Source organism: Nicotiana tabacum, chromosome 22 (genome assembly GCF_000715075.1).
Source record: "Nicotiana tabacum cultivar K326 chromosome 22, ASM71507v2, whole genome shotgun sequence".
NCBI lineage: Eukaryota > Viridiplantae > Streptophyta > Magnoliopsida > Solanales > Solanaceae > Nicotiana > Nicotiana tabacum.
The window spans coordinates 43,596,950-43,620,642 of record NC_134101.1 but is presented as its reverse complement, the minus strand read 5'-3'; positions in this window follow the sequence as shown (position 1 = coordinate 43,620,642).

The window sequence follows — 23,693 nt, the reverse complement described above, 5'->3', positions numbered from 1 at the left end:
GAAAATCCTGCCCGGAGTCCTGTGGGCGTACCGAACGACCTTGAAATCTAGTATCGAAGCCAACCTGTTCTCACTGGTCTACGGTGCCAAAACCTTAATACCAGTCGAAGTGGGAGAACTGAGATTCAGGTTCTAATATGCAGCCAAAGTATCGAATGGCGAGGCCATGATCACGATCCTGGAACTATTGGATGAAAGGAGTGAGGCCTCCCCAGTCTAGTTGGCCACCCAGAAACAGTGGATAGAAAGATAATACAATCAAAGAGCCAACCTCCGACACTTTAAGATCGGGGATTTGGTATTGAGGAAAGTAACATTACACACCCGGGACCCGAACAAGGGGAAGCTGGGATCAAATTGGAAAGGACGGTATCGAGTCATCGAAATTACCGGCAAAGGCTCATACAAACTAGAAGCAGGAAACTGTGTGCAACTACTGACACAACTGGAATGTAACTCACTTAAAGTGGTACTAATGCTGAGGTACGATCTCAATTACTCTTTAATAATATTATGAATCAGACTAACACTTGAAGGCAATGGCCGAGAGAGAATGTGACTATTAGGTCTGAAAGCACGCGTTGCGCTCTTTTTTCCTTGAACCAGTTTTGTCCCAAAATGGGTTTTTCGGTAACGTTTTTAATGAGGCAACAATAAAACATGCTAACTTAGATTCGAAAGTCGGTCACAAACTAGAGTCAATGGGCGTTCATTGTGCATCAACAGTATCCGAGACCTCTCATGTTCGACCTCGAATACTGGGGTCATCACACTCGGATTAAGGTTTTTAGCAAGGAACAATTTAACAAGGAAAGAAAAAAATCTTATATGTTAGAAGTTAAGGCTCGGTGGTTAGGATTCATTGTAAGGGACAAACGGTCAAGTGAACCGTGCCCACATAGTCCACTTTAGCCACGATACAAGCTTTTATATGCTTTTGATCATGTACTTTACACACAGAAATAAAAAATAGTTTCGCCTTGCTATTACACATTTCTTCCCCCTAAATTCCAGATCCTAAGAGCCCATGGGCTACCCCTATTTGGGGAATATCGAGCCCAAGGGATACCCCTACTCGGGGACTATCGAGCCCAAGGGCTACCCCTACTCGGGGACTATCGAGCCCAAGGGCAATCCCCACTAGGGGACTGTCATCCGAAAACTGTTCAGACAACTCGGGCCACTAAATCCTGGAGGCATCAAACTCATTAGGTAGTGCCCAAATACAAAAGGTTACAGACGCCCTAAAAATAGCTTAGAGATGTCCGAAGCTCGTAATCATTAAGTAAAGCCTTTATAAAAAATTTGAAACCTGCTGAAAGGTTACCCTCGGCAAAAGCATCGTCTAAAATCACTAAAGTATCTTGAAAGAATTTCCGTTCACATCGAGTTTTCAAATCCTCGAGCAAACAAAGTTGTATCAAAGCCAGGCTCTATCTTGACCTTTAAAAATCGGATGCCCTATAACTGCATTTGATTCTACGCTAAGACATTAGAAACATTGCAAGAATAAAAATTATGAAGAGGTACTGAAAAGGTGAAGACTTGAAATTGCCAGAAAGGAAAACTTTTATATATATTCCGGAATATACTTACAAAGGCCCAATAAAAATGGCCTCAAAATAAATAAAAAATGTACATAAGACAAAAAACTAAAAAAGTACTAAGGCATCTATGCCTGATCTTCACCAGGGCCCGACTCTTCGCCAGAGCCGTCGAAACCTTCGGATCACTCTGAACCCTCAGAGCCCTCAGAACCTTTGGCACCTTCAGACTCGAAAAGCTACTTCGCCTCGGCCTAAAATTTTTGGCTTCTTCGATCTCGGCCAACAGGTCAAAACCTCGGGCGTGGATCTCCTCGAGGGTCTCTCTATGGGATATCTATTTCATATATTCGGCTTTGACATTAGGCGGACTTCGGCTGCCTCCACATCGGCCTTATATTGGGCCACAATTCCATTAGTGTCGGCGGAGGTTGTATCCAACTTGGACTTCAGTGCTTCGAATTCCCTACCGAGGGCATCCCGCTCTATGCCAGCCGAGCTCAGCTATGCTCGGAGGTTGTCATTCAGCTGAGATCACTTATCAGCTTTCTCCTTTGCCGCCCGTAGTTGAACCTCTACCGATGCCAGCTTCACTACATCGTGTTTGCATAATGTTCTGGAATCGTTGCATATTTGTAGGACTTGAATAAGTATAATCTCATTCCTTTCTCATGTTTATCGCATTCTTCCTTTACCATTCCGTAGTTATCAAAACCACTTAATTCTGACTTAATGCCACATCACTCCATATTCCCCCCTTTAGGGGAGTACTAAGATTTAGTTCTACGACGATCTATATATAGATGTTTTACCTCTTCATCTTTGGCATGTTTTCACATCATCGATGACCCTTACTTGCCTTGCGGAAATCTTTCTATACCAAGGATAACAAAATTCCTTACTCACGAAGGAGACACTTAGTGTAACTGGCACACACAGTCTCTTACGCTTAACTTTGCTTGCATTGCTTGCTTTAGGGAAGCGTCTTCCTCAATGACCTTTAAGGGTTATTCTTCTGTCGTCCATTCTATTATTGCCGGAACAATTTTAAACTTCAAAGACCTTTACCTTTTCGACCAGGTGGGCATGTTCCCGCCTCAGGGTTGAAGTTTACTTCTGAGCCCTGTCCAGCTCAGTCTGAAGGTCCTTGATGACCCTGTTTGTTGCTCACTAAGGAGCTTGTACATATCCTTCTTTCAGGCCTGCTCCTTAAATTTGAACTCGAGCTGGGTGATCTTAGAGCGGAACCTGAAGAAGCTCTCATAGTGAAGCACCGAGGCCTGCAAAGCAACGAAAACAATAAGAGATAATTAAACTTAAGTGGAATCCACAAAAGGAGTATTGATGCCTTACCCGGTTCAGTGCCTGCTGAGCCTCGTTGAAGAGACACAATGTGCCCACCTCATTAATCTTTGCCTGGTCCTCCTCGGTCACCAAGCATCAGAGATAGATGGCTAAGCCTACGGGAGCAAACAGAACTCGAGCATCCCCCGGGACCGTAAGAACAACTGTTCTCTTGCGGCCGAGGTCCACACTCGGAGGAGGAAACTGCTTCACCAATTTTGGGCTCGAACTCAGCCTGCCAATTTTTGAAGACACGTCTTTATTCGGGACTTCCAGGTCACCCAGCCCGAAAAAGTCTTCCAAAGTGGACGAGTCCACGCCATCGAATAAGGAGTGAAAAGGGTCGTCTGTGCCATGAACCCCTTCACTTAACTTCTCTTTTCCTGCTTAGACCTCCTCAAGCATAGAATCGGTGTAGGAGGGCACCTCCATGATGTATATTACACCAAGCGCCTCCTTCATAGCAGAAACGACTTCTCGGGAGGTCTCAGCCCCCGCCTCCATCTTGTCTTCTTGAGTCGGAGGGAGGTCGGCCTCACGGCTCTTCTCCTCGGTAGCCGCCTGCTCCCCGACAAGGGTCGATCCGTGGGAAACAAAGATATCATCTTCTTCGGGCTCATCCCTGAGCTGGTAAAGAAAATTGGAGTCTAGTACTTGGGACACGATATTCTTCTTGGACTTGTGGGCCCGTGTCACATCTCGAAATCGGGGAGTGCGACCGGCACTCAACCGAGTAAACCTGGTCGAGCAAGCCTGTTAGATTTTCTTCTACCCAACTCACCCATGAATAAAGAGAAGATGTACTCCATTAATCAAATACTGAAAACATTTCATTAATAACTCCCATTTCATTTCCATTAGCAGTGTCATTCATAATTTCCAAAATATTACAAGATTATAGATATAATGAAAAACATGTTTGCCAAATACCACCATTTCTAGTTTAATTTCCCACATCAAACACCACCCACAACCTATCTACGGAGCCTCTAAGTACAACAGAATAGTAATATGAAAATGACGACAGCAAGGCCCCAGCAATACCTCAAAACACAAAGTACAACATCAAGTGATATCATGCCCGAAATAGAGTAGGGCTCACCAAAACCTGCTGAATAGGGAGCAACTGCTAACGAGGACCAAAGTTGCCCGTTGATGAACCACCTGCATTCATTGAAGAAGCAACACCCCCGACAAAAGAGACATTAATACATATGGAATAGTACTAGTATGCAAAGCTAACTGTCATATTTCAAAATAGAATTCCCATATAAGAAAGGGAAAACCATATACGCAGCAAGTCACAATCAACAATATCCAAATGCCCAGTTAAAACATAACAATTTTCAAAATACGAAAATAATATATATTGTTGGTTGGGAGATCATTAGCACCGATTTACCACCGTATTTTTAGCATGGAGTCCGATCACGCCCGATCGGCTAGGCCATATCCCCACGAACAATGTGGTTTGACATGTGGTGCGAAAGAAAGGTGTTACCAAGAGTAGTACCACCATGTGCGCAACATGGCGTCCGATCTCCACCCGATCAGCTAGGCCGCCTTCCCACATATGTCGTGTGGGTTGATTTTTCCAATTCACAGCTATTTTCAATCTCATCCCAATTAAGGGGAATAATCTCATACCAAATAAGGGAAATAATCACAATCTACTCCTACACCGGCACGTGTAGTTTCGAGTATGGGCCTTATGACCCACCTTTCCTCGGTTTACTAATGATACTCCTAAAAATATTTTTGGTTTGCACACAGGGGAAACAAAAGCACAAATATGTTTACCTCATCATCTTTCACATTTTCTAAATCTCCACTAGTAATTTAAACCAATCACAACAACAATACTTTCTTGGCTCTTTGGCCATTAACAAGATTCTTTATTCAAGGCACGGTGACCGTATTTCAAATTTCACACCATCATATCTTTCCTTCCATGGATCATCATCACAATTATAAACATATATAATATTCCGGAAACCACAACTTTAAGTTCATTGGAAATGAAGAATTTAAACACAATAGATTTCTTTCCAAGAAATGGAGTAAAATGATTGGCAATCGAAGCACAAGTTAAAATCATAAACAAGTAGCACACCATTTATTTTTGAACTACTTTTTCCCAAAAAGGTCAATACACAATTTCCACTCACGGATATGTAAGAACGCAAAACACATTGAAAATACTTACAAAGCATAACATTAGTTAAAATAGTCACATATGGGCACAACTTGAGTGCATAAGCTTCTAGGCAATTCTATTTTCGAAGTCATTTTAAAACAATTGAATCAAAGCTTATTTCTTAACCTCTCTCACATCATCTAATTTCATTGGCACCACTAGCCACAAGTATAACTTTCATTCTTGGTACGTTATCCATACTCTATATCCCCAATTCACTTATTTCATTTTCAAGCATCTTTATAGATTATCAACAACAAGACATTTTCAATCAAGACCTTAGGTATACATATGAACAATTAAGAGTCTTAAGCATATCGAGTTTTTCTCACACAATTTGGCATACTAGCTTTCATTTGAAACATGACTCAAAGCCATAATATTTTAATATGCAACCCATACTTTGAACATATATCTTTTGACATAATGCTCATTCGGAATAGCCAAGTTTATAAGGTATAACTCGGAACATAGGAATTAGGAACTTGAGACAACCATATTTGAAACTTACGGGAATATTATGGAATTAGATTCTAAGAGAGTAGTTTAGCCAACATACCTCGCTTTGAGCTTTTCTTAAATTACTACAACATTCCGAAAATCCTAGCAATCCCAATCTATTTTGAGACATAACAAAATTGAACATAAATTAGGAAGATATTCATGGTTTCAGCTCATTTGAGTGTTTTATCAAACACTAGGTGTGCAAATTTGACTACAAGGTTCTTCTACAAGATTTTCTTCATTCCACAATCCAATCTTTACTTATTTAAGCTCAACAATATTCCCAGAATCCTTATTGGTACATGCATGTATAAATAATACTCTTACACCCAAGAATCATACTCTCAATCAACCATCTTCTACCCAAATTCGAAATTGAAAACTAGGGTATGGAACCTTACCTCTTAGGTGAAGAACTTGTGAGGTTTCTTGTTGAATTTCAAGGCTTGAGCAAGATTGGGTGATTAGAATGTTAAGTTTCATCCTTCTCTCTCTAAAATGCTCTTGCCTCTCTCTAAAATGCTCAGACAATCGCCCCAAAATAAGCCCCAAAGACTATTTATCAAAATGGGGTCGGGTTATAAAAATAGGAAAATGGACCCTCCGAACTCAAGTTTGTGGTCGCAGAACAGGTATGTGGTCCTTATAATGGACCGTAAAAGTGATGCTCAAAAATTGTATGATCTGGGCAGGTCTGCGACCAATCTGCAGTCTGCAGACCACTTATGCGGCCGCAGAATCACCAAACATAATTTTCTCATGCAACTCTGTGACAAAAGTGCGGACCACGAAACAGATTTGCGATCGCACAATGAACCGCGAAACAACCCTCAAAATTCAACAAATATTTGGTCAATTTTACGACCATTATGCGGCCCTCAAGACGGTTATGCGTTCGCGAAACAGACCGCCGAATTGTCTTCTTCTGCCAAAAATTTCCATCAACTCCGCAGTGCATTCTTCGACCCAAAAAGTCTGAATCGTGGCAATCCTCAAACACATAAGTCTACCTCGACACCACAAAACCTCAAATTCTTTGGCGAAATTTTTACGGAGCCTTACATCCTCCCCCACTTAGGATCATTTGTCCTCGAATGAGGAGTAGAGTCTGCCCAGAACATCCAACATAATTCATCTCCTCCTTTTACACATCGCAATCCTCCAGATTTGACTAACTTCTAAATTTTCCAAAAATTTCGGCAAAGTCTCCTCTATAATTGGGCTTATCCACATGCCATAGAATCACTAAAAACCAATCCTAACAACATATACATTACTCGATGATGCAATATAACATAAAACAACACCAACCGTGGCCTCATAAGCAATATATTACTAGAAAAGGAACACCCTTAGCATAAGTTGTACAAATGATATGTAATTCATAGGGAACAATTTCATAGAACGATTACATAGATATTCAAACAAATAAGAGTGCTTCTTCTTCATTTCTTACTCAACCTCCCAGGTGGCCTCTTCGACTTACAGACTTTGCCATAACACATTAACGGAGGCAATCTCAACTCCCGGACTTATCTAACAATAATGGAAAATAGATACCCCTCATAGTCCAATTATCCATTAACTTCACCTTCACTAGGCTCCGACGGAACGATAGGCAAAGTATTTCCAACTACCTTCTTAGACACAGACACATGAAACACCGGGTTCTTGGAGAACCACAATGGGGAATTATTATACTCATAGTTCGGCCTACTTTATTTACCTCAAGATTTCATAAGGCCAAAATGTAAACTACACCGATCTTACCTTTATCAACAATTCATATAATATCTTTATGGAGAAAATCTTGAGAATAACATGTTCACACTCTTCAACTCTAAATCTCTATGTCGAGCACCCAAACTAAACCTTTGGCGACTTTCAACAATTATTCTATGATGTACTAGAATGAATATGACTATAGAGTTCCTACCCAATATGTTCGATTACGGAAGGATGCTTCTTCTTTGACAGGTTTGAATCTACAACTCTCAATAGATTTACCATAAATAGGAACAACGAGGTTCGAGATTGGGCTGGAATTGTTCAAGAATTTATCATTGCACTGAGAAGGGAATTTTTAAGAGGTTATATTATAAGATACATGAGGGTTACTACCAATAGTACTGGCATAGTTAATCGTTGTGATGACATCATCGATTCGACAAATGAGGCATAGGGTTTCCTAGTAGGCATTGATAATGTAGGGACCATGTACATGATCCTAAGGTGTATAACAAGTGAGTCATTTTAGACATGTGATATATGGGAGGCATGATCAGGAGGAAAAAGATATTAGAATCAGCTATTCTTGGAAGACTATGTGTTATGAAAAGGACAACAACAATTGTTTCATTCCATATGTGCCTTGTTCGGCAATAGGAAGCCTCAAGGAGAAATATCCAAGTACGTGACACCAATTGCCTTATTGAGTGTAAGGAAAATTGGTTTAACTCAAATTAGAATATTCTGGTACCCTGAATGTGATATGGGTTTCAAAATACATGAAATTGCATTACACTCTTAACATTAACTAACACCGGAAATAGATATGCCACAAGCCCATGAGGTTGAAAAAGAAGTTGAACACTTGTGAGATTATTATCATTCTAACAGCTTAACCCTTCCTGATAGTTGATCCTATATGAGAGGACTAGAGATACGACAAACTTATCTTTCAAATCAATATGCCCATGATTTATGCCGAAATCTGGAAGCATCTAATTTCAACCTTTCACGAGTGAAACCACATAGCTAGGATACCTTAATATTGGGATAAAATCATGTGTTGGTTAGAAAGAATGAACACTTCGCTATTAGCTAGACATGGTTTTGCCATAATAACTATCAAGCTGCAATATCAGGCCACTTAATGGGCAACTACAATACTAGGAACAGCGTGATTTACTCACTGAGGCATGATTTAGGTGGACATGAACGTCATACTAAGATGGGCAAACAAAAAGATCTTCTTGTGATGAATTTGTAAAAATCTCAAATTTCCCAAAAACTTTTATGCGGACAAGTGACCCATATTCATTTGACAGGTACACATATGATAGGTGATGATATATGCTCTTATGTTACTAGACGGTGAAAAGGATTCATGATAATATTCACAAAGGAGTAAAGTGATTGTTCAAACCATAGGAGCCACATACACCGGAGAGAGAAATAGTGGCTCAAGAAGGATATCAACACTAGGTTGCTTTACATTAGATTTGATACTACATAGGTAAATATTATGATTGTGCGTGCATAGGCACAAGTGAGCAGATGTTATCTATTTGAATCAGAAGGTTCTGTAAGAAATTCATCAGATATAGTCCCTTGTTGAGAATATTAGGGAAGCAAGTGGGAAGTATTAACCCTAGAGTTATAACTCAATTCAAGGACATAATTATAGAACTCAATTCCTCAAGAAGTCGTCAATATAAGGAATTGTGATAAAAAGGCTTCACAAATGATAGGTCTTGTACAAAGAGTAGATACAAATAATGGCTCATAAAGTTGTTTCGCTTTTATCCCAAATTCCATAGCAACATTAGGAATGACATATGACAAGATAGAACCGGGATCAATAAGGGCATATACCTCATGAGATTGGACAGTTAATATACCTGTAACTACATTTGGAGAAGCCTCCGACTTTTGACGCCTCCTCATAGCATAAAACCTGATGGGCCCTCCTGAGCTCTGAACACCACCCCTAGCTGCTCCACGCCCTGCGTGTGGTATAGTGCCTCTAGTTGGGGGAGGCGATGTGGATGTAGTAGATACAGAAGTGGGTGGTTGTGTCGCACCCCCGCCCATGCTCTGGCGAGACGAACGATAATCTTTCTGAATGTGACCCCTCATACCACACTTGTATCATACATTGGTACCATAGTGACATACTCTCGGATGACATCTCCCACAATTCACACAACGGGGATGAGGCCCGCTAAACTGATTCGCCCCACTGACCTAATATTCACCCCTTTTGCATACATCATAAGCATCACCCTTATCCTTGCTCCAGGCCTCCTATGTAGGAGTAACAAACCCCGTACCGGTTTGCTATGTGGGCCTTTGGAATTTCCCAAACCTGCCACCCCTAACATGTTGCTTAGCATACTCACAACACGACGCCAAATGTTCCTTCTCGCACATCGAGACTGGGATAGGTGTACCCAACACAGGGCATTTGTTCTTCTTGTGCCCCCTCTTTCCAAAACCATAACATATTTCAAGAGTCATCCAAAATGTTCGCAAGTGACACTTCTTGCAAATTAAACAATCCGGTTCATTAGCACCAACAACCCTCTTTCGTTTCTTAGATTCTCTCACCACACGATCCGGTGTTGCGGTGACATTGGTAGGAACAAGGACACTTCCCTTAGCAACAAGTTCTTCCAATCCCTCCATGGCTCGGTGCATTCTCCCAACGAACTCTTGTGTAAATCTCCCCCAGATTCAATGGCGGGGTCATTCCCTCATCGCTGCTTCGAACTCGTGGATTACTTATATGGAAAATGAACCATCTGCATCCATTGAAGATGCAACGCTCCCAACAAAAGGGACGTTAGTATATATGGAATAGTACTAGTATGCAAAGCTAACTGTCCTCTTTCAAAATAGAATGCCCATATAAGAAAGGGAAAACCATATAAGCAGCAAGTCACAATCAACAATATCCAAATGCCCAGTTAAAACATAACAATTTTCAAAATACGAAAAATAAAATATATTTTTGGTTGAGAGATCATTAGCACCGATTTACCACCGTGGTTTTAGCATGGAGTCCGATCACGCCCGATCGGCTAGGCCATATCCCCACGAACAATGTAGTTTGACATATGGTGCGAAAGAAAGGTGTTACCTAGAGTAGTACCACCATGTGCGCAACATGGCGTCCTATCTCCACCCGATCAGCTAGGCTGCCTTCCCATGTAAGGGGAATAATCTCATCCCAAATAAGGGGAATAATCACAATCCATTCCTACACCGGCACGTGTAGCTTCGGATATATGCCTTATGACCCACTCTTCCTCGGTTTACTAATGATACTCCCAAAAATATTTTTAATTTGCACACAAGGGGAAAAAAGCATAAATATATTTACCTCATCATCTTTCACATTTTATAAATCTTCACTAGTATTTTCAACCAATCACAACAACAATACTTTCTTGGCTCTTTGGCCATTAACAAGATTCTTTATTCAAGGCACGGTAGCTATATTTCAAATTCCATACTTTCATATCTTTCCTTCCATGTATCATCATCACAATTATCAACATATATAATATTTCGGAAACCACAACTTTAAGTTTATTGGAAATGAAGAATTTAAACACAATAAATTTCTTTCCAAGAAATGGAGTAAAATGATTGAAAATCGAAGTGCAAGTTAAAATCATAAACAAGTAGCACACCATTTATTCTTGAACTATTTTTCCCCAAAAAGGGCAATACACAATTTTCACTCACGAATATGTAAGACGCAAAACACATTGAAAATACTTACAAAACATAGCATTAGTTAAAACAGCCACATATTGGCACGACTTGAGTGCATAAGCTTCTAGGCAATTCTATTTTCGAAGTCATTTTAAAACAGTTGAATCAAGGCTTATTTCTTAACCTCTCTCACATCATCTAATTTCAACTGCACCACTAGCCACAAGTATAACTTTCATTCTTGGCACGTTATCCATACTCTATATCCCCAATTCACTTATTTCATTTTCAAGAATCTTTGTAAATTATAAACAATAAGACATTTTCAATCAAGACCTTAGGTACACATATGAGCAATTAAGAGTCTTAAGCATATCGAGTTTTTCTCACACAATTTGGAATACTAGCTTTCATTTGAAACACGGCTCAAAGCCATAACATCTTGATACACAACCCATACTTTGAACATATATCTTTTGACATAATTCTCATTCGGAATAGTCAAGTTTATAAGGTATAACATGGAACATAGGAATTAGGAACTTGAGACAACCATACTTGAAACTTACGGGAACATTATGGAATTAGATTCTAAGAGAGTAGTTTAGCCAACATACCGCGCTTTGAGCTTTCCTTAAATTACTACACTGTTCCAAAAATCCTAGCAATCCCAATCTATTTTGAGACATAACAAAATTGAACACAAATTAGGAAGATATTCATGGTTTTAGCTCATTTGAGCATTTTATCAAACACTAGGTATGCAAATTTGACTACAAGGTTCTTCTACAAGATTTCCTTCATTCCACAACTCAATCTTTAATTATTTGAGCTCAACAATCTTTCCACAATCCTTATTGGTACATGCATGTGTAAATAATACTCTTACACCCAAGAATCATACTCCCAATCAACCATCTTCCACCCAAATTTGAAATTAAAAACTAGGGTATGGAACCTTACCTCTTAGGTGAAGAACTTATGAGGTTTCTTGTTGAATTTCAAGGCTTGAGCAAGATTGGATGATTAGATTGTTAAGTTTCCTCCTTCTCTCTCTAAAATGCTATTGACTTTCTCTAAAATGCTCAAACAATTGCCCTAATATAAGCCCCAAAGGCTATTTATCAAAATGGGGCCAAGTTATAAAAATAGGAAAATGGACCCTCCGAACTCAAGTATGCGGTAAAAGAACTGACCGCAGAACATGTATGCGGTCCGCATAATGGACCACAAAAGTGATGCCCAAAAACTGGGATGATCTGGGCAGGTCTGTGACTGGTCTGTGGTCCGCAGTCCACTTATGCGGCCGCAGAATCGCCCAACGAAATTTTCTCGTACAACTCTACGATAGAAGTGCGGACCGCGAAATAGGTCTGCGATCGCACAATAGACCCCGAATCAACCCTCAAAATTCAACAAATTTCTGCTTAACTCTGCGACCATTATGCTGTCCGCAAAACGGTTATGCGGTCGCGAAACAGACCGCTGAATTACCTTCTTCTGCCAAAACATTCCATCAACTCCTCAGTGTATTCTTCGACCCAAAAAGTCTGAACCGCGGCAATTCTCAAACACATAAGTCTACCTCGACACCACAGAACCTCAAATTCTTTGGCAAAATTTTTACGGGGCCTTATAGCTCGAGTGGCCGACCTCTTTTTTATCTTCACCTCGGATCCCTCTAAGCCCAAGGACTTTCTTTTCCTTTTCTTCTTTTCATCGGCAACAGCCCCCGGCTGTCCCGTAACGAAGGTATCAACGGGTAGGGACGCATCCTCGCCCCCTTTCAGCAGCATAAGCTCAGTGGTCTTAGGCAAACCTGCGAAGGAAAGAGAAAGGGTCAGCGTTATATATGTTTTGGGCGTAATATTAACTATTCTAAGAAAAGCTTAACCATGAGAACGGTCCTCCCATCAGCCCTTCGAAAGCTTGCAGCACTAACGCTCAAAATACGACATCTGCTTACAAATGCCTTCGATCCAATCCTTGAGCTGGGGGACCGCAATGGGAACCCAAGTAACAGCGGCACGATCACGAATACTGACAATGAGAAAGGGAAAAAAGAAAAACTCGACACTTAAGGAAATAGTACACTTACGAGATGCATTTCACTTCTCGGTGAATGGAAGAAACTCGGGAGGGATTAAATCTTCGGTCTTCACCCGAACGAAGCGCCCCAGCTAGCCTCGATTTCGATCCTCGTCAATGCTCAAAAAGGGGCCCTTGCTAGACTGACGAGTGAGCTTCATTAGTCCCCCTCGGGAAATTTAGGGACTATATATATGGAGCAGGTGGTTGAAGGTGAACCGAGGAGACTCGGTGTTATTCGCAAAGTAACGGAGGAGGATCACGATCCTCTTAAGAGACGGGTAGATTTTCCCAAGGCACACCTCGTATCTCTTGCAGAAGTCCAAAATAACTGAGTTTACCGGGCCCACTATGAAGGGATAAGTGTGAACACTTAAATACCCCTCCACATGAGTGGTGATATCGTTCTTAGGCCTGGGTAATACCAAGTCCTTACCTCCCCAGTTACAGTCCTCTCGGACAATGGGAAGGGTATCTTCGGTGACAGAGCATATATATCTCGATGCCCTTTCACCTCGGTCTTGTTTGGATAAGGCCTTCTCAACTTTGAAGTAGTCTAAGATTGAACAACCCCCGTGAATAAAACTTTTCATGGGAGGCTCTAAGGTAGCTTCGGCGAAAGCCACTTCGGGAGCAATCCCCTCGGGAGCAGCCACCTCGAGGACAACCACTTCGAGGATGGTTGCCTCGGCGCCCGTGGCTGGGTGAGAAGATGAAGAGGAAGCCTGCTGAGGAACTGATTTGGAAGTCTTGGCCATCGTAAATCTGGAATATATGTGAAGATTTCGAAAGCGTTTATTAAGATTTGAAGTTTCAGAGTGAAGGTATGAGGTTCTGGGTTGAAAATCCAAGAAAATGTATGAAGGTTTGAAGGTAGGATGAGGATTTGGTAGAATCTTAAGAACAATTATGAAGATTTGAAAGAGTTGGAAGCTGTTAGGGAATTCGAAGAAAAGAGCTAAGATCGGAAAGTGGAAAAGTTACAAAAGGTTGAAGCTTTTATAGGAGAAAACATAATCATCACGTGACGCTTCATATTCGGAGGCGGCCAGCCAATGGTTAACATGTGTCCGAAGTCAGAACAACGTGACTAATGGGTCGTTTTGGCTCCTTCGTCATTTCGGTTATAACGTACGAAGGAAGGAACTGGGGAACATCTATTGTTTCCCATCTTTACGGCAAAGCTACTCTCTGGAAAATGAGGGGACTATCTGTATACGAGTAAAACCGAGGGTAACATATACCCCGAATTCCCGGTGGGTGGAACGAAGCAGAGATATGACTGCATGGGATAAGAATCAAAGCTAGGGACTTCTCGTACCAAGGGCCGAATAGAGTATTCTCCACCGAGCTTGGCAAGAAAACGCTTCTCGGACCTAGAGCGAGCTCCTAAACCTCGAGAAGCACAACGGACGGTTGCACACGACTAATGGAAAGCCGTGATATCCGCACCTAACCGGGTATCACAGCGCGAATCTCGCCCGACGTTAGTAACATATCAGTAATTGACGAGAAAGGAGAATTTTTACCTTTTTTAGAACTGTACTAGGTATGAAACTCTCCTATTATATAAAGGGGAAGCTTTTTCATTCAATACACATTGTAACACACATATCAAAGCAATATAAACCTATTTCAATTCTTTCTAGTTATTGAGATTTTTTTTTAATCATAATTCTTCATACACATTTGGCTCCGAATAGATGGCCCGGTTGTGGGCAGAACTATTGTTAAGCTTGAATCTTAGCCCGGACTTAACGTCTCAACTTGTTTGGTTATTTATTTTATCTTTAATTCGTTTATCTAACATTCTTGGTTACTTGTGTTGAATCAATCCACATATCCTTAAAATTGCGTACAAATTTATTTATTATCCATTTTAAGGGTAAACATTATTATTTGCATATTTTGTCTATCACAAATAAGCTTCCGGTAGTGCAAATTTTAATTCAATTTAATGTTGGTTTTGGTTTTTATTGCTGTGAATAATTTCACCAAAATGATTTGAATTTAATCTTATATATATGCTTTGGTTTGTAGATTGGAGTGGCAGTTGATAAGATCAAAGGCGGATCCAGAATTCAAATTCTATGAGTTCAGCCTTTAAGGTTTTTAGCATTGAACCTATCGTACCATTTGTTGTAATCTTAGTGAATTGTTATACATAAATTTATGTTTTACATCGAATGTATTGGATTCAGATGAACCCGGCACCACTACTCTAAATCCGCACCTGGATATGTGTGATGACCCAAAGTAACCCAAAGTGTCATCTTTAAATTTAATAAGTAATTCTTTGTTCGAAGACCTCAAAAAGCACTATTTTATCATTTCTCGACTTGCGTGCACAGTCCGTACAATTCTACGGAAAGTTTATATGTGAAAAATAGATTAAAATATGAAATAGAGCTTTAAAACTCAACTAAGTTGACTTTGGTCAACATTTTGAGTAAACGAACTCGGATCAATATTTTGACAGTTCTGGTAGATCCGTATCATTATTTGGGACTTGGGCGTATGCCCAGAATCGAATTCCGAGGTTCCTAGCCCGAGATATGCAATTTTGATAAAAAATTAAAAGTTTGCAAGCTAATGATTTTTAAGAATTTACTGATATTAGATTTTTTGACACCGGGTCCGTATTTTGGTTTCGAAGCCCAGTATAGGTCCACTATAATATTTATGACCTGTCTGCCAAATTTGGTGAAAAACGGAGTTGATTTGACGTGATTCCGACGTCCAGTTGTGAAAATATAAGTTTTAAATTTTCTTGAAATTTTTTATTTGATTTGGTATCTGATTCGTCGTTCTAGGTGTTATTTTAGAGATTTGATCGCGCGAACAAGTTCGTATGATGTTTTAGGACTTATGTGCATATTTGGTTTGGAGCCTCGAAGGCTCGGGTGAGTTTCGGATAGGCCACGGGATGATTTCGAACTTTGAAAAATCTGGTTTCTGCAAACTTAAGGCTTTTGGTGTGTTCTTCTTCGCGTTCACGAGAGTCTTCGAACGCGAAGAGAAAATTGGACTGGCACATTTTTGTGCTTCGCGTTCGCGACAGAGGGAACACGTTCGTGAAGGGTCGAGATTCATAGCTTTGCGTTCGCGATTAAAGCCTCGCGTTAGCGAAGGGGAAATGACTAGAGAGAAATTTGCCTTCGCATTCGCGAAGGGTTGCGAAGGGTAGCTCGTGTTCGCGAAGGCCAAGCCAGGCAAGCTTCGCATTCGCGAGGTAGCCCTCACGTTCGCGAAGAGTAAAATTGGACAGCACAAATTTGTGCTTCGTGAACACGAGGCACTGACCGCGTTCGCGAAGGGTAAAAATCGGAAAAAATGGGATTCGTCCCATTTTCAACCTTTGTCCATTTTTGAGCTCGGGTAAGGCGATTCTTGGGCGATTTTGATGGAAAAATATTGGTTAAGTATTCCTTATCCTATATTGGTTATATTTCATGATTCCATGCTCATTTATATCATGAATCCGTGAAATTTTGGGAGAAAAATCAGATTTTTATAAAATTTTCCAAGAACGAAAATTTAAGATTTGAAAGTCTATTTAACATCGGAATTTGATAATTTTTATATGGTTGGACTCGTCTCGGAATGAGTGTTCGGATTTTATAAGTTTTTCCGAGATTCGAGACGTGGGCCCCGCTATCAATTTTTAAAGTGAATTTCAGAATTTATTCGAAAAATTAGTAAATTCATATGGAATTAATTCCTATGATTCGTATTGAGTATATCGAATTTTTTGTGAATAGATTTGAAGATTTTGGAGACAAATTTAAAAGGGAAAGCTATGGTTGAGTAATTGATTGAAATTGAAAAGCGAGGTAAGTGTCGTGGTTAATCTTGACTTGAGGGAATAGAACCCTTAAATTATTTGTTATGTGAAATGCATGTGAACGATGTATAGGCGAGGTGACGAGTGTCTATACGTTGTCAAATTAATTATTTGCATAATTATTTTAAAATCCTAAATTTGTTTTAATATACTAATTAATTGTTATGATAATTGTTTCTCTCCTATTCTTTGTCAAATATTAATTCTTGAATTCCTGCAATAATTGCTACATGCTTATTTGATTTATGTGCATTAATTGCTACTTGACATTCAGCATATTAATTAGTAAACTGCCTATTTTTCTACTTGATTTTCATAATAAATTATTATTTGTCATTGTTTGTTTCATAATTAAATCATAATTATTGTATGCATGTTGTCTTAAAAATTTTATATTAATTTTTGTATTTATTGGGGCAATTTCTTCTATATGAATTGGTAAATAGATATATTGGAAGATCGGGTAGCACGCCGCAATAGACTTATTAAAAGTCCATATTGGGGGATCGGGTTGCACGCCGCAACAGAGTTAAAAGTCCATATTGGAGGATCGGGTTGCACGCCGTAACAGACTTATTAAAAGTTTATATTGGGGGATTGGGTTGCACGCCGCAACAGACTTATTAAAAGTCCATATTGGGGGATCAGGTTGCACGCCGCAACAGACTTGTTTAAAAGTTCATATTGGGGGATCGGGTTGCTCGCCGCAACAGACTTATTTAAAAGTCTATATATACTTGATTAAAATAAATATATGGGAGGATTGAAAATGGATATATTGGAAGAGCGGGTTGCACGCTGCAACTGAATTGAATATATTGTGGGAGTGGGATGCACGCTGCAACGGAAATTGATAAAAATAATAATTGGTTATGACTGCTGAGTTGGCTTCAACTATTAAAATGAGTTATCTGATTTATTTCTATTATTGTTGTTATTACTATTATTGCGTACAGGTTATTGAAGTGACCTGCCTTAGCTTCGTCACTACTTCGTCGAGGTTAGGCTCAGCACTTACCAGTATATGGTGTCGGTTGTACTGATACTACACTCTGCACTTCTTGTGTAGATTTCGGAGTTGGTCCCAGCAGCGTACTATAGATTTGCCTGGATACAGCTACCAGTGGAGACTTGAGGTATAACTGCACAACGTCCGCAGTTCTGAAGTCCCCATCTCCTTTACTTTAGCTGTGCGTTTGTTTTCAGACAGCTTTATTTTATTCAGATCTTTATTTGTATTATTCTAGAAACTCGTACACTTATGACACCAATTTTGGGATGGTATTTAGACACCGTTATTTTATGGATTATTCACTATATTTTAGATTTTAATTCCGCATTTGTTTCTTTGTTATTAATAAATTTAAAAATTATTTTTAAATGAATAATATTATTCCAACGTTGGCTTGCCTAGCATGTGAAATGTTAGGCGTCATCACGATCCGAAAGTGGAAATTTCGGATCGTGACAATATGATAGAAGAAGCTGCAAGGAATGTCAATGACATGTTGAAGTCAAAATGGTTCGAGGATTCATGCTTATTACTACTTTCTTCGGTTGTTGGCAGTTGCTTGCGATTACAAACTGTTAGTATCACTGTGTTCAAAAACTAGAAATCAGAGAAGAAAAGAAATGTTAGTTCAATAAAAGGGAACATAAATAATTTTTAAGCCCACAAGTTGCGTGTGTGTCTTTAAGGAATTTAATCCCCTCATTGTTGCCCAATGAGTGGGTTGCTCTAGTGGTGAGCACCCTCCACTTTCAACTAAGAGGTTGTGAGTTCGAGTCATTCCAAGAGCAAGGTGCGGAGTTCTTGGAGGGAGGGAGCCGAGGGTCTATCGGAAATAGCCTCTCTACCCCCAGGGTAGGGGTAAGGTCTGCGTACACACTACTCTCCCCAGACCCCACTAATGGGATTATACTGAGTTGTTGTTGTTGTTGTTGTTTGTTGTTGTTGTTGCACAAGGTTATAGATTACTTCCTCCCATGATAGAACGGAAAAACTATTTTGTAATATGAAAGTGCAGGGGGGGGAGGTGAATTATAATTTTTCTTTTCTTTTTTGCAGTAGTCGACTAATTTAGTTCTAGTCGACTGGGCTTTTCAGGAATCAAGAAAGTAAATGACACAGTATATTTTTATACTGGTTCGGATTCAGAATGAATCTTACGTCCAGTCTCCTTGGGTTGCATGGGTGATCTCTTTCAAGTATGAAGTGTCTTAGTACAAATGAGTTGATGTTGTTATACACCAAAAGCTTTTGTCACTCGTTCTTCTCTCTATAATTGATACAATGCCTCACCAATTTTTTTCTCTCTCTCTTTTCTTCTTAGATGCACAAGAAATCTATAGCAGACTACAATGTTTTGTTTGAAGTAGAACAAAGAGATTGAAGTTGGTTTGATCAAAGTATATTCTCTTCAAGCCTGGATATATACTTCGTGAGGCCTTCTTGACTCTTGAATGACTTGAATCTTGAGAGATTGCAAACCCAAGGGAGTTGATCCTTGAAAGGAATCATAGGAGTTGATCCTTGAAAGGAATCATAGATTGATTCTTTTCAAGAATAAAGTCAAGTTTCTGTTGATCTTCCTTGATTTGTGGTCTTGACAAGCTTTTCATCCGCTTGGCATATCTTTTCGTTACTTAAGTGATTTGCGATAGATCCCTTGATTTCTGGCTCAAACGATCTCCAGTGCAGCCCTTTTGCGATCTCGTTTTCCTTTGATTTGGGACCTTCCTGTAATAGCTTCCGTCAATCATTTATCGAATCATTGATTGATTCTTCTTCTGTATCTCCGCTGCTTCTTCCTTTTTTATCTCTAATCATTGATTCTTTCCCTTGCACTGCTCCCGGTAATAGATTGTTTCCTTAACCTATTCTTGAATGGTATTGCTTCTTGATTCCTTTGTTTTATTCCTTGTGATCGTGCACCACATGTGATGTATTATTATTCATCATTGAAACTCATAATTAACATAATACTGGCAATTGAAATTACAGAATTTCGGTGAACTCAACAAACAGGAAAAAATCACACTTGACACTTTATTTATTTGAAAAACTAATGCAACAATGTAGAGAAGAAAGGAGAAATTTTCAGACTTTTCATGTGTGAAAAATGAGGCTAAGCCTTTAAATTTATAGACAATGAAAAGGTGAGGTGAAGGGGCGCAATTCAAAAGGTGCCTCTTCCATTTCCCATTTACGCCCTTTCACGAAACCTAACACAAACTCATTACATCAAATTTAACCATTTAGCAAGCTATTGGCTACAGTATGTTTTCAGCACTCTTTATTGTGGAAATGATTGCAATTCAAGAAGCAACACACAAGTCAGTGCTGAACTTAGTTATAACAAACTGTACAAAATAGAGTAGCTTCATCCATCTGTGGCAATGCTATTAAGGTGATAACAAATGTTCTCCTTGCTAAGGGACATCCAATAATAAAGTCCGTTCAAATAAGTACAATCAAGCGACACACATAAGTGAGTGTCGTGAGGTAAATCAGGCTCTATCAACTTCCACGAGTCGTTGTTCAATGAATAGACAGCAGTAAACACCTTAGGATAAACATCGTTTTTTTCATCATCGTAAAATACTCGCATCCATATAAGTTTATAGTCTTGATTCACTAGGTCTAATCCTAATCCCACTGTACGGCTGTGATCGTCGAAAGAATTTAGAAGCTCAAAATTAAACTTGGGAATAAGCCTGCACTCTTTGGTTGCAGGATTCCACCAAGCAAACCGAACATTTTCTAGATAATGTCCTTTCTCTAATACGAACAACCCATCAACTGGACCAGAAATACTTCTGAAATCAGTTACGCCTTCGCAACGATAAAGCCTCTGATGTATAGGGACACATCCTGCGTACATTTTCTCAGGTAGCACGAAAAAATTAAAAGCCCGTAGAGGTTCGGGATCATGATTGTAGTCAACACCGAACTTGCAAACCACTGGACGGGTATGATTACTTGGGCTATCGCAGTGCTTTCTGATAAAACTTGAGCTTTTGACGAGATCACACCAACTTTTACTAACACATTTGAATCGCAACAGTGATTTCACAGGTAATCTCGATAGAATGTCAGTTACAATTTCTTCTCGTGAATAACTCTCCGTATTACTTGTCATTTTGCTCAAATTATTTCCTGCAATATACGCAAACATCCTGGTTATGTAAATATTCACAATTAGCCCAATGTACTATCAACATTATCATATACTCTCTCCGTTCCGGGGCACGGAGTTTAAGAAAAAATAAAGACTTTTTGAATTTGTGGTCCTAAACAAATCAAAAGGGGTTGAGATTATTTGTGTGGTTATAAAAACTTTGTAAATTTAAGCTAAATTGTTTCCAAATTTAGAAAATGGTCTTTCTTTTTTGAATGGACCAAAAAGAAAATAAGTTCACATCAACCGAAACGGAAGGAATATGAACTTACTTTTTTGGTGAAGTACTGTATAGTATCTTTTTTGGTGCTATTTCCACATAGATCGTATGAACTTACTTTGTACCACTTGTGTGAAGAAAATTTAAATAGGAGTATATTTTTACGCGAACACAAATTCTTCTTTTATTTTAAACATCCATTAATTTGAACATGTTTCTTCCCATTTTATGCAACTATAAATCTTGAGAGAACCCATAAATAAACGAAAAAACTCCATTAGGAAGATAATATGTCAAAGCTAAACATGCGGATTTCAGCATACTAATAAGTAAATATTCACAGTTATGAGCTAAAAATAGTTGTGGCAGAGCAATAAAAACGGAAACAGAGTTATTTACCCACTCTTGCACACATTGACTAATATAACAAAATTAAAAGGCTTAAAACCAGCAGATGAATTAACAAATTGGTAATCTAACCTTATATGCGGATGAGAAGAGTTGGTGGCTGTTTGTATCAAGAAGTGTTGCACAGAAAAATCAAACAAGAAAACAGAGAGGCCAATTATGATTTGACCAAAAAACGGAGTTAAGAATATGTAGATAAGAAAAGACAAAGAAATGAATGATGTCCGAACATCTCTGATTTATAAAAATTAACCTTTATATAGGGATTGGACATGTAACAGAAAAACAACAAAAAGAACGTAAAATTAGCTAACGACCAGTGACTTCTTCCTGTAGCAATGAAAAAAAACATAATCTCCATTCAATTCCCAAAAGAATGGGGGTAAAAGGACTGATTAACAGAACATCTTTGTCGGCATAAAAAAACCGTTTTTTGCTTGTCATTGGATTGGAGGCCTTCTTGCTTTTGAAGACACAGCTAAAACCTTCTCTATTTATGAAGATGAACAAGAAAGCAAGCTCAAAGAGAACTAAGTCATAGATTTCCTCTTTTAGGAACTTAAACCACCTTATTACCTAAGTGCCGCCGGTAAATTCCAGGACAGTTATCTGATTTAGGGCTTTTTATTCAAACTATGTTTTAAAATTTTAGAATTGGCCCGACCCTCCACCTCCATTTTCATGACTCTTTCCCAGCGCCTTTTCCACTACATGGACGCCAGTAGCAAGGAAAAAATGAATGTGACAATCTCTAATAAATGTTAACGTTGGGCGTGCGAACATAGTCAATAAACCTTACGGGTTTGGCACAAATCGAACAATATCACACCATGTTAAGAGGTGGGCCGTTTAGCCTAACAGTTAACAATGCAAATCCATTCCCCAAAGTAAATGTCACAATGCAATAAAACTTATGAACTCAGACATGATCGTGATCGTGAAAGACATCTATCTAGCAGAGGTAGAATAGTAGAGAGAAATAAGAGAATAAATGTTAGTACCAAGTATTATTGCAGCAATAAAGGTCATTTTCAAGCACCTCTTGAAGAAAATGAATTTTTTTTTGAAACAAATCTTTTCTGTGATATTTTTTACAGTGACCACATGGAAGTAACAAACCCCTGCTGTAAAATAAATAAAAGAAAGAAGACAAAAGCAGTAGACGGGAGGATCCAGCCCTCTAACACCGGGTTCAATTGAACCCAATACTTTTATTACGGAGTATAAATTTATGTGTAAAAATTTATTAAAATTACAATAAATAGTAAATATGAACTCATAACTTTAAAAATATAATAATGTAATGCTAAAAAGCTTGATGGTTGAACTCATAGAATTTAAATTCTGAATCCGCCTACCGTAGAAGGATGACAAAGAAAAAAAGAGAAGAAAGAAAACCTGGAAAAACAAAAGGTGTAAAAGAAGAGATAGAAAAAGGGAAGAAAGAAAACTTGGAAAAGTCAAAGTTGGCAGGCTACAAATGTCAAAAAAGAATTCGATGCGCAATTTGCGGTGCCATCCTCTTCGTATTCACATTGGCTGAAAATTTTATTTCAGCAGACGTTCTGCCTATAAATAGGCATCCCCTCCTTCAGTTGTATATCATTCATCAACTTCTTCTTCCTCTTCAATTGAGTTATTCTTTGTGTGACCGTAGAGTAGGTAAAAATTGCCGTAAATTTTGTCTTGTCTTGTGCAATTTATTATTTTTCTCTTTTGAATATTTTTTCCCTTTTATTAGCCTAACACGCTTCTCAACAACTGGTATATAAAGCCCCATAAATTTTTGACGTTTATTTGAGCCAATTATAACTTTAGTGACATGTTTATAGTGACTTTAAGTGTATCCTAACTCACACGAGAGTGCATGAAAATATGTAAATATATTTATGGTATTGATTAGACGTGATTTGAAATA